We start from the raw sequence: 11,800 nt of genomic DNA, 5'->3' as shown, positions 1-11,800 counted from the left end.
TTGCGAGTGAATTTCAACTTCTTCACTTCTGCATTGATGCCAATAGCCGCCAATGATTTTTTTTATAACATCGTGCGAAAATTACTATTATCATATCATACTTTGCACCACCTCCCATATTCAAATAATATTATTCATCATGATATTGTATTATATTTCTCACTTATGACTACACTACCGTTTGTCCGAAACTTATGAAATCTGAAAACACTTAGTGGCGCGACTGTACTATTGTTAACAATGCTAATGTTTAAAATACCATGTGTCTTTGTGCATTCCAGCTCCCTGGTCCAACTCCTGCCTCTGGTACCCAGGTCTCTACTTCCCAGCCACCACCTGCCACACAGTCTTCTCAGCCATATCATTCTCAGGGGTCCGAGTCTGAGTATGGAGATGACCCTTCGGGGGTGTCACATGCATCTTCGGCAGTGGAGCTGTCGAGGCCCAGCAGTGCTAACAGCAGGGCCTCCGAGAAGCGCAGTGCCCCACAGACTGACGACATGCTTGCTTCTTCGCGGAGCGGATGAAGACGTCGGACAGGATGGAAGCCCGATTGGACGAGGCACTCCGGAGTGGGAACAACCACAAGCAGGCATTCGGGCACTTGATGATGACAGAGATGGTGCAGCTGCACGACGAGCTCTGGCCTCACTTCCGCAGCGATGCCTTTAGCTTGCTGACAGCAAACTAGGACCGGGCCAGGGCCATGCTGAACCCATCCGGGTAGCCACAGCAGCACTAGCAGCAAGGCTACTTCCCGGCCCCCTTCCAGCCGACACTCAACTACCAGCACCAGTTTCCCATGCGTCATTGGCTCCCTCAGGGACAGCCAGCAGCACCACATCACCAGCGCCAACAGCAGCACCCGCAGACGTCGCAGCAACACCCCACCCCTCGGCAGCAGCAGCAGGAGATCCACATAGGTCTGACTCCTCTCCTGACAGGTGCGGGTGGGACGATGAACACGTCAGTGCTGTCAGAGTTGGTTGCCAACTGGCCAGCCGCCACGTCACAGCTCGGCACCCCACGTACCCTGATGAACCCGGATCCAGTACCTGTCGCTCAGTAGTTGCTGCTACCTCGAGTCCGTTGTCAACTCCTCACCATGAAGTAGGCACTGATGATGCCTAGAGACTCATAATTGTGCAAAAGTTGTGTACTGCATATTTTTGAAATAGTTATCTGCTTTTTTTTTATAAAATAAATGTATGCAACATCCTCTGTTTTCTTTTCACTGAACCTTGAATGTAGTAATTGGTACATTTATCCCTAGTTTGTAACCTTTACCATCCACAAGCCTTTCACACATTTAACTTAACACCCTCACTTTTTATATGTGGCTGGGGGAAATAAATGGTGCACTCACAAAATGTGGGTCCTTGGTAATAACTAACAATTGGTCAATATTATACTGGATAACTTAACATCAATATGATCCTGGGTGATTAAATGGGGAAGTAACGTGTGACTGGTACTTGGGAGTAACTTTAAAATTTGGCGAATACTTTACATATTTATAGATAGATTATACTAAGGATAAACAAACCATGTCTGATGAAATGCAATCACTTTATTCAAAATCACAAAGAACATAAAATTAAAGTACAAAAGAACATTTTAAGAGAAACATTAAATCAAAGACAACAATTGCAAATATATGAAACATGAAACCGTAAATGAGTACATAGTAGTCCATTTTTCTGAAGTAGCACATTTCCAATACTTAGTATAGCCTCCTTTATACAAATTATACAGTAAAATCGGATATACATCACAAACATTTACACAAGTCAGTGTATCTGTGCACACACACTACTCGTCAGCCATATCACGGCCACGGCACACTACTAACAGAAGAATTGAAGTAATGCTTCATCAACATTCTCTGCTGCCTGGCTTGTCTGGACTCACGGTTGCCACCAACTACTTCCTCCATGTCAGCGAGGCTCCCTTCGTCGCGCCAGGCTCCCGGAATGATATGGTGGTCTCCGTTCTCTCGGTCCAACGTAGCATTCTGCAAGGTGGGGTAGCGCATCCTCATCAAGTTGTGTAGACCCATAGCAGCCATGGCAATGGTAGTCACAGTTTCTGGTTCTTGTCGCATGGTACTTAGGAGGCACTGGAAGCGATTCGCCAGTATTTCAAATGCATTCTCCACAATACGCCTACTCCTGGACAGCCTGTAGTTGTTGATCCTCTCCTCGATGGTCATGTTGCGTTTGGAGAATGGTTTCATCAGCCATGTCAGCAGCGGAAAGGCATCATCCCCAACAATGAAAAAGGGGTATCTTCGTCGTCATGTTGCAGTGGCTCCTGTGGAGGGAACCCGATGGTTTAGGCTTCAATGGCAGCATGCACGTTGGACCGGTTGAATACAGCGCAGTCAGACGTAGCACCATTAGCACCGACATCAGTCCATATGAACTTGTAATCTGCATCAGCCACAGGCAGCAAAATGATGGAGAAGAAGCCCTTGTAATTGTGATACATTGACCCAGACTCGGAGGGACACTTGATGGCGACATGCTTCCCGTCAATAGCCCCTAGGCAGTGAGGCAACTGCCACCTGCTGTAGAAGCGAATGGCTAATCCCTTCCACGCAGCTGCATTGGTAGGGGTGCAGATAACTTCAGCCTGGAACTCTTCCACGATACTCTCGCACACTTCTTTAACCAGAAGTGAAATGGTGTTGTGGGGCACGCGGAACTGGAAGGCAAGGCTATGATAGCTCTCCCCGGTGGCAAGGGATCGTAAAGTGATTGCTAACTTCATCCCAGGCTCTAAAGGTGCCCGGAATCTTGTTGTTTCCTTACGGATCCTCTCAGACAGCCGAATGAGGACCTCCCTGAACATGGCTGGCTTCATTTTCATGTAGTTGATGAAATCTTCAGGAGACTCCGCCTCAGGTTCCCTCATCAGTGTGTGATATGTTCCAAACTGCCACCGCCTTTCAATCCATGATCGCACCCAGTATCTCCGTCTACTTCGTCTCTTGCGTTCATAATGCCAGCGAGCAAGCAGTAAGGAATCCTGTTCACGCTGCAGCCGTATCTGAATGCAAAACCACAGCAACTGATATTTTGGAATGAATGCAGTCATTCTGAGGACAGCCTGGTAGCAAGTGATGATCGGGGACAGTGGTTCGCAGTTATATGCAGTCTCCGACGAGTCGTAAAGTAGTCCATGATACGTCGGCAGCAGGCCGTGAAGAGTCGCTGACCCGTCGCGGACCGTTCTTATCCAATCCGTACTAATCGAATATAGCATAAGACCGCTCGCCGAGCGGTCCGAGAGAGAATCCCCCACTGCGCACATCAGTCAGCGACCGCTCGTATCCTATCGATGCGGGACACCAGACTGTTCGTCGAGTGGACAGAAGTTATCGCCGAGCGGTCTGCAAAAAATCGGCTATATGGCAAAATTTGCAGTCACACCAGCAGTGCCGATCGATTCAGGATTACAATTTTTATCTCGGACAAGTTTCAGATCGCTTTAGATGTGACTGCAACATTTTTCTAGACGCCGACCGCTCGGGAACATGGATTTTGCCGTTCCCGATTCAAACCCCCCGACCGATCGGGAGTCTGAGGTAGATGTGACTGGGGCCGGGACTTAGGCACCGTGCGGTCTGCACTCCAGAGGGTGTTGCAGCGCAGGTGTGAGGCTGTGACTACCACGACAAAGATGGGAGACGTCACGACCAGAGCTGTGCGTCCCTGGTCACATTTCCATATAAAGAATCGTAAGAGGGAGACTGTCCTGGCCCGACTTAGGGTAGGTCACACTAGATATACACATGGCTTTCTCATGTCCCGGGGAGTTCAGCTGTACTGTGATAACTGCTTGGTCTCTCTGACAGTGCGGCGCCTGCTGGTCGAGTGCCCCACTTTGTGTAGCGGTACCTCTCCCAGTGTCGGGGTGGAGTCAGGATTTTCTTTCCCAAGTGCTAGGAGAGAAGGCTCTCTCCCCGGGGCATGACGCTTATGGCTTCCTACATGAGGCTAGCGTCCCCAACCTCCTGTAGGTCTTACTGACTTTTTATTGTTATCTTTTATCATGCTTTTACTCAATTACCGTTTATTTACAGTTTTATCTTTTAGTCTATTTAGTTTTATAGTAGGCACCTTATGACCCTGCAGTTGCGCCACCAAGACCTGAACGCCACAATAATAAAAAAAATCAATCCTCCCTTCTTCCCCGCAAAGTTTGAAAGGCGCGCGGGAAGTTTCTCGCCTCCCATTGGCCGACTCCAGCGTCCCGCGGCTTTCCGGGTTCGGAGTGGCTGCGGCACCACTGCCCGAGAGACTGATTGGCCCACACCCCACACGAAGCTACAACGTGTCATCTGGTTGACTGACGCACGTGGCGGGCAACACACGTGTCTCCACACAAAGTGTTTACTTACACACAAACACTTACAGTAGACGCATTCTTACGTTGTCGTACATTTATTTAATATCAAAGGAGACGGCTCAAGGGCAACAAAAAGAGTGCAAAAATAAAAAGCCCGCTACTCGCCGCTCCCATAATAGACAAGAGTAAAGAGTAGCCAAAAGATAGGTCAGTGTCGGGTGGAGAGGTGTCTTAATACACTCTTTTTGATAGAGGTCAAGCCATAGGCAGGAGGACATACAGACAAAGGAAGGCTGTTCCAGAGTTTACCAGTGAACGGGATAAAAGAAAGGAGATGCTGGTTAACTCTTGCATAAGGGGTTTGGACAGTATAGGGATGAGCATGAGTAGAAAGTCGTATCCAGCGGGGCCGCAGGAGGAAGGGAGGCATGCAGTTAGCAAGTTCAGAAGAGCAGTCAGCATGAAAATATGGATAGAAAATAGAAAGAGAGGCAACATGGCGGCGGAATTTAAGAGCTAGAAGATTATCAGTAAGAGGAGGAGAGCTAATAAGACGGAGAGCCTTAGACTCCACTCTGTCCAGAAGAGCTGTGTGAGTGGAGCCTCCCCACACGTGAGATGCATACTCCATACGAGGGCGGACAAGGCCCTTATAAATGGAAAGCATCTGTGGGGGGGAGAAGAACTGGCGGAGACGATACAGAACGCCCAACCTCGAGGAAGCTGATTTAGTTAGAGAGGAGATGTGAAGTTTCCTGTTGAGATTTTGACCTAAGGATAGACCGAGGATATTTAGTGTTGAAGAAGGTGACAGCTCAGTGTTATCGAAGAATAGGGGATAGGTGTTTGGAAGATTGTGTCGAGTTGATAAGTGGAGAAATTGTTTTTTTGAGGCATTGAAGGACACAAGATTCCTTTTACCCATACCGGAAATGATAGCATGGTCTGGGGTTAAGTGTTATGCAGCCTCCAGTCTGGAGTCTTGTAATTCCTGTTGATAAGGTCTTCTGTCCAAAGAAGTTGAATAATGCAGAGCGGAGTCGTCAGCATATGAGTGGATAAGACAGTTTGTTATGGAAAGATCATTGATGAATAACTGGAAGAGAGTGGGTGATAGGATAGAGCCCTGTGGAACACCATTGTTGATAGGTTTAGGGGAAGAACAGTGACCGTCTACCACAGCGGAGATAGAACGGCCGTAGAGGAAGCTGGAGGTAAAGGTACAGAGAGATGGATATAAACCGTAAGAGGGCAGTTTAGAAAGCAAAGACTTGAGCCAGACTCTATCGAAAGCTTTCGATATGTCTAGTGCAACTGCGAAAGTTTCACCGAAACAGGTAAAACAGGATAACCATGAGTCTGTTAAGAGAGCAAAAAGATCACCAGTAGAACGCCCCTTGCGGAACCTATACTGACGATCAGATAGAAGGTTAGAAGTGGAAAAGTACTTTTGAATCTTCCAGTTAAGGATTAATTCGAAAGCTTTAGATAGACAGGAAAGTAAAGCTATAGGGCGGTAGTTTGAGGGGTTGGAGCGGTCACCCTTCTTAGGCACAGGCTGTATGAAGGCGTACTTCCAGCAGGAAGGAAAGGTAGCTGTTTGTAGGCAGAGACGAAGGAGTTTGACCTGGCAGGGTCTTATTTTCAAATTTACAGTGTTTATTTATTTTTCTTGTTATTTTTTTTTTTTACTCAGTTTTTTTACTGTGTAGCACCACACAAAATGACCCTCAATTTGTTTTCATCAGGTGAATTAATCAGGTGCTCTCCCCCCGTCCCCTGCCTCCGCTCAAACCCCGTGTTTCCCCCGTTGCCTTCACGTGATTTTCCTCAACCCAGTGTATCATTTTGTGCTTTGTTTCCTGTATACATTGAGTAAATTTATTTGTACCGGCAGATAATGTGTGTATTCGTTGCTTAGCCTCTTGTTACCAGAATTACGCTACCCTTTACCAAGGCCAATTGTCATTCTTCGGTCGGTTTTTTTTTTCTTTCATCAATGTTTCCTTGTTTACCTGTGTGCCTAGTTATTTGCAACTTTGTCATTTTTGTGTTAACCTTAGATCAGCTTAATTAAAGTAACCTCGTCATACTTATCACAGTTGGTTGCTGAACCCATGTTTGTTTAATTGCTTTGCACAGTGATTTTTTTTCGAGGGGGTATTGTCAACTTTGTAAGGCGTTGCGATTTATACTAATTGCCTTTTGTAATTCATTGAATAGCCTTGCATTCATTGCTACCATACTTGCCAGTGTCATTGTATGATTTTGTCATTACTGCTAGACTATTTCTTTTCGCAATTTTAATCATTTTAATTGTATAATAAAGTGTACCGATTGTGTGAGTATTTACCCATTTACCTTCCAGCTGAGGTACTTTCACTTGTCTCATAATTGTAACTTATTATTTTTCATGTTGACTGCTTTTCTTACTAGTTCAGTACATGCTCGTCATTTGCAAGGTAGCAGACCTCGGCCTGTCAGCATGGCTAATGATCCCACTTCCTCCACGTCTACTCCCAACCCTACTAATAAATTGCTACACCAGCAGATTGTTAATAAAAAATGAAAATTTAGCTGGGAGCGAGTGTGCCGGATAGGATGGCAGTTAAAAATGAATAAATATTCAAAATTGTTTTTTTCAGAGCGAGGTAGATGGTGGACTGGGGACACTATGGGTGGTGTTGGTGAGTGTTTGGGATGAGACAGGTGTGTGTTGGGAGCGTTATTAGACGGTGAAGAGATGGTTCTTTAGAAAGAACTAAGAGACTGTGATACTTCTGGTGTGTTATTTTGATGTAAAGTGTATCTTCTCTAAAGAGAATGTGATACTTTGTTTAATGTTATTTTGGTGTAGAGTGTATGCTGGCCAAAGAAAATGTGTTACTTTTTGTTTAATAAAATGTGGGCCAAGTCAATTTCGTCAAACTTCCTGTTAGTCACCATAACATACAATGGTACCTGATAATTCATATAATCTCTTTTGACCTATGAAATATTACATATATATATATATATATATATATATATATATATATATATATATATATATATATATATATATATATATATATATATATATATATATATATATATATATATATATATATATATATATATATATATATATATATATATATATATATATATATATATATATATATATATATATATATATATATATATATATATATATATATATATATATATATATATAGATATAGATATAGATATAGATAGATAGATAGATAGATAGATAGATATACACACACACACACACACACACACACACACACACACACACACATATATATATATATATATATATATATATATATATATATATATATATATATATATATATATTTTTTTTTTTTTTACGTCGTTGCCTGTTGTGCCGGTAGGCATCTTCCTGGTGGGGCCTGATGGTCGGCCCAAGGCTTCTTCCAGGTGGGGCCTGATGGTCGACCCAGCCCGTTCTGGCGCAGGCGAGTGTTTATAGTGGCGCCATCTTGCATTGGCTCATGCTGCCCCCCGGAACTCGTTCTTGATTCGCTTGGACGGCTTCCTCTAGAGTCCGGGTCGATGGGTGGTCTTCAGGACAGCATGTGGGTAGTTTTAAGCCACTCGGCGGTGACTTAAAAATCCGAGTGGTAGCGTGGGGATTCGAACCCGCGTCGTCCATCACGCGGTGAATGTTAGCCCAGTACGCTACCAGTTCGGCCACCGCCTACCCATAAACCCATATATATATATATATATATATATATATATATATATATATATATATATATATATATATATATATATATATATATATATATATATATATATATATATATATATATATATATATATATATATATATATATATATATATATATATATATATATATATTTATATATATTTATATCTATATATATATATATCATTATTCCATCATTAGTGTATCATCTTTATACTTGAAAGCAGTATATCTGAATTGTAACAAGTGGTTATCCATAATCCTTTATTGCTTATCCTGGTAGCAGGAGCAGTACTTGTACTTTATTATTGTCTCTTTCCATTACGTCTCCATAGTGATATAATGTACTATATAAAGGTAATGGCGTTGGTGGGCATCATTATACAAAAAAAGTATGACTTCATTACTTGTGTTATTGTGTTATCCATAATATCTTCTAGTGCCCATACTGGTTCCACTGCTTGTACTTTATTATTCTCCATTTACATTAATTCTCGTAAGTGATACAATGTACTTATTTGACCTGTGATGGGCCTCTTTGTTACCTGTTGCTATTTACATACACCAGCATTTGCTACTGTTTCTGGATTCCACCACCATCATGCTTCATGAGGGTGTTGACCTTAATCGCAAAAACAATAGGAAATGCTGGCGTGTGTAAATAGCCGTTATGCCCATCAATAAAGTACATCTAGAACAGTTGGTTCAGCACCCAACACGTATTCCCGACCGTCTTGGAGACAGGCCCAACATATTAGACCTCTTCCTTACCTCTGACCCTTCTGCTTACTCTGTCAAACTATTCTCTCCGTTGGGCTCCTCCGATCAAAACTTTTTTTCTGTATCCTGTCCTATCGTTCCTGTACATCCTCTGGATCCACCGAAGAGGCGATGCTTCTGGCATTTTGCTTCAGCTCGGTAGGACGACCTGAGGATGTACTTTTCCGATTTCCCGGGGAATGATTACTGCTTCCAGGAGCGATACCCGTCTGTGTGTGCCCAGCGCTTCACAGAGGTGATTGTCTCTGGAATGGAGGCATATATTGCACGTACTTTCTCTACTCCTCATGCTAAAAAGCCTTGGTTTAATCATGCTTGTTCTCGTTCTATCAAAGATAGAGAGGCAGCTCACAAAAGGTATCAGAGCCTTCGAACTCCCGCTAACCATGATCTTTATCTATTCTTCGACTTACCAAAAACTCCTTTATCCATAGCAAATGTCAACACCTAGCTTGCTCTAATTCTTCCAGAGACTTCTGGCACTTAGCCAAAAATATCTCCTCCAATTTCACTTCTTCCTCTCTTCCACCCACAGACGGCAGCACTGCCGTCTCATCGATCTTTAAGACTGAACTCTTCACTCAAACTTTCTGTAACAACTCCACTCTGGATGATTCTGGGCATATTCCTCCTTCTCAGCCCCCCTCTGACTCCTTCATGCCTGTATTAAGATTCTTAAGAATGATGTTTGCTATGCCCTCTCTGGCTTCAACTCTCAGAAAGCTAATGGACCTGATTGAGTTCCTCCTATTGTCCTTAAAAACTGTGCTTCCGTACTGACACCCTGCCTGGTCAAACTCTTTCGTCTCTGCCTATGAACATCTACCTTTCTTGCGTGCTGGAAGTACGCCTTTGTACAGCCTGTGCCTAAGAAGGGTGACCGTTCCAATCCCTTAAACTACCGCCCTATAACTTTACTTTCCTGTCTATCTAAAGTTTTTGAATCAATCCTTAACCGGAAGATTCAAAAGCACCTTTCCACTTCCAATCTTCTATCTGATTGCCAGTATGGGTTTCGCAAGGGACGTTCTACTGGCGATTTTCTTGCTCTCTTAACTGATTCTTGGTCATCCTCTCTTAGCAGTTTCGGTGAAACTTTCTCAGTTGCGCTAGACATATCGAAAGCCTTCGATGGATTCTATCCCTTTCTGTTCCTTTATCTCCAGTTTCATTTCCAGCCGTTCTATCTCTGCCGTGGTAGACGGTCAATCTTCTTCCCCTGAATCTATCAACAGTGGTGTTCAACAGGGCTCTGTGCTATCACCCACTCTCTTCCTACTACTCATCAATGATCTTCTTTCCATAACAAACTGTCCAGTCCACTCATACACTGATGACTCCACTCTGTATTATTCAACTTCTTTCAACAAAAGACCCTCTCAACAGGAATTACATGACTCCAGGCTGGAGGCTGCAGAACGCATAACCTCAGACCTTACTATCATTTCCGATTGGGGTAAAAGGAACCTTGTGTCCCTCAATGCCTCAAAAACCCACTTTCTCCACCTATCAACTCGACACAATCTTCCAAACACCTATCCCCTATTCTTCGACAACACTCAGCTGTCACCATCTTCAACACTAAACATCCTTGGTCTATCCTTAACTCAAAATCTTAACTGGAAACTTCACATCTCCTCTCAAACTAAATCAGCTTCATCGAGGTTGGGCGTTCTGTATCGTTTCCGCCAGTTCTTCTCCCCCGCACAGTTGCTATCCATACACAGGGGCCTTGTCCGCCCTCTTATGGAGTATGCTTCTCACGTGTGGGGGGGGCTTCACTCACATAGCTCTCTTGGACAGAGTGGAGTCTAAGGCTCTACGTCTCATCAGCTCTCCTCCTCTTACTGATAGTCTTATACCTTTTAAATTCCTCCGCCATGTTGCCTCTCTTTCTATCTTCTATCGTTATTTTCACGCTGACTGCTCTTCTGAACTTGCTAACTGCATGCCAACCCCCCCTCCCGCGGCCACGCTGCACATGACTTTCTACTAATGCTCATCCCTTTACTGTCCAAATCCCTTACGCACGAGTTAACCAGCACCTTCACTCTTTCATCCCTCACACTAGTAAACTCTGGAACAAACTTCCTTCATCTATATTTCCTCCTGCCTACGACTTGAACTCTTTCAAGAGGAGGGTATCAAGACACCTCTCCTCCCGAAATTGATCCCTCTTTCGGCCACCTCTTTGGATTCTTTTTAGGAGCAGCGAGTAGTGGACTTTTATAAAAAAAATAACCAAAATTACCCAATATTGGAATTACATGATATCATATAAATTGGGAATAAGTGATCGGGGCAATATCGACCCATTATAAGACGTTCGATTTATTAAAGACAGTGAACACTGGTTAATCTCAAATCTAATGTCGGCCCATTAATGTCCTGGTATGCAAACGGATAACGGATTTATATTGGATCAATATTGAAGGTACTTTTCATGAGTAGTGTGACAATACGCATTAAACAGGTAAACCAGTACTAAGCCAATATAATTCCAAAAGTTCAATGTTACCTAGGAGAGCATACTGAGATGTTCTCAGTACACTAAGCAACCTCCGTATTGTTTGAATTTAGATAACTTGTTGCCAGATGCCCAGTTTGGTCTCAGAAAAAACGGTAATTTGTGACGCACTTTTGACCAGGGTGCATCAGCCGGAGACTAAGGTAATATCTCTTGATTTTTCTCTTTATTTTATTTAGATAACCATAACGAATTAGTGTTTAAATATTTATCAGTACTTATAAGTGGCTGATTTCATAACATCTTATCTGATATTTTCTACCTGACAGGCACCAACGTGTTGCCTTTTGTGGATATTTTAGTTATTTTATCCAACTAAAGTCAGGTGTTCCTCCGGGCAATTTTCCATACTCGTGATTGAGGGCATGGCAGTTCCTCTCCTCTCGTTGTCTAT

The sequence above is a fragment of the Eriocheir sinensis genome, chromosome 16 (assembly GCF_024679095.1).
Source record: "Eriocheir sinensis breed Jianghai 21 chromosome 16, ASM2467909v1, whole genome shotgun sequence".
In the NCBI taxonomy this organism is placed as follows: domain Eukaryota; kingdom Metazoa; phylum Arthropoda; class Malacostraca; order Decapoda; family Varunidae; genus Eriocheir; species Eriocheir sinensis.
This window is presented reverse-complemented; position numbering follows the sequence as displayed.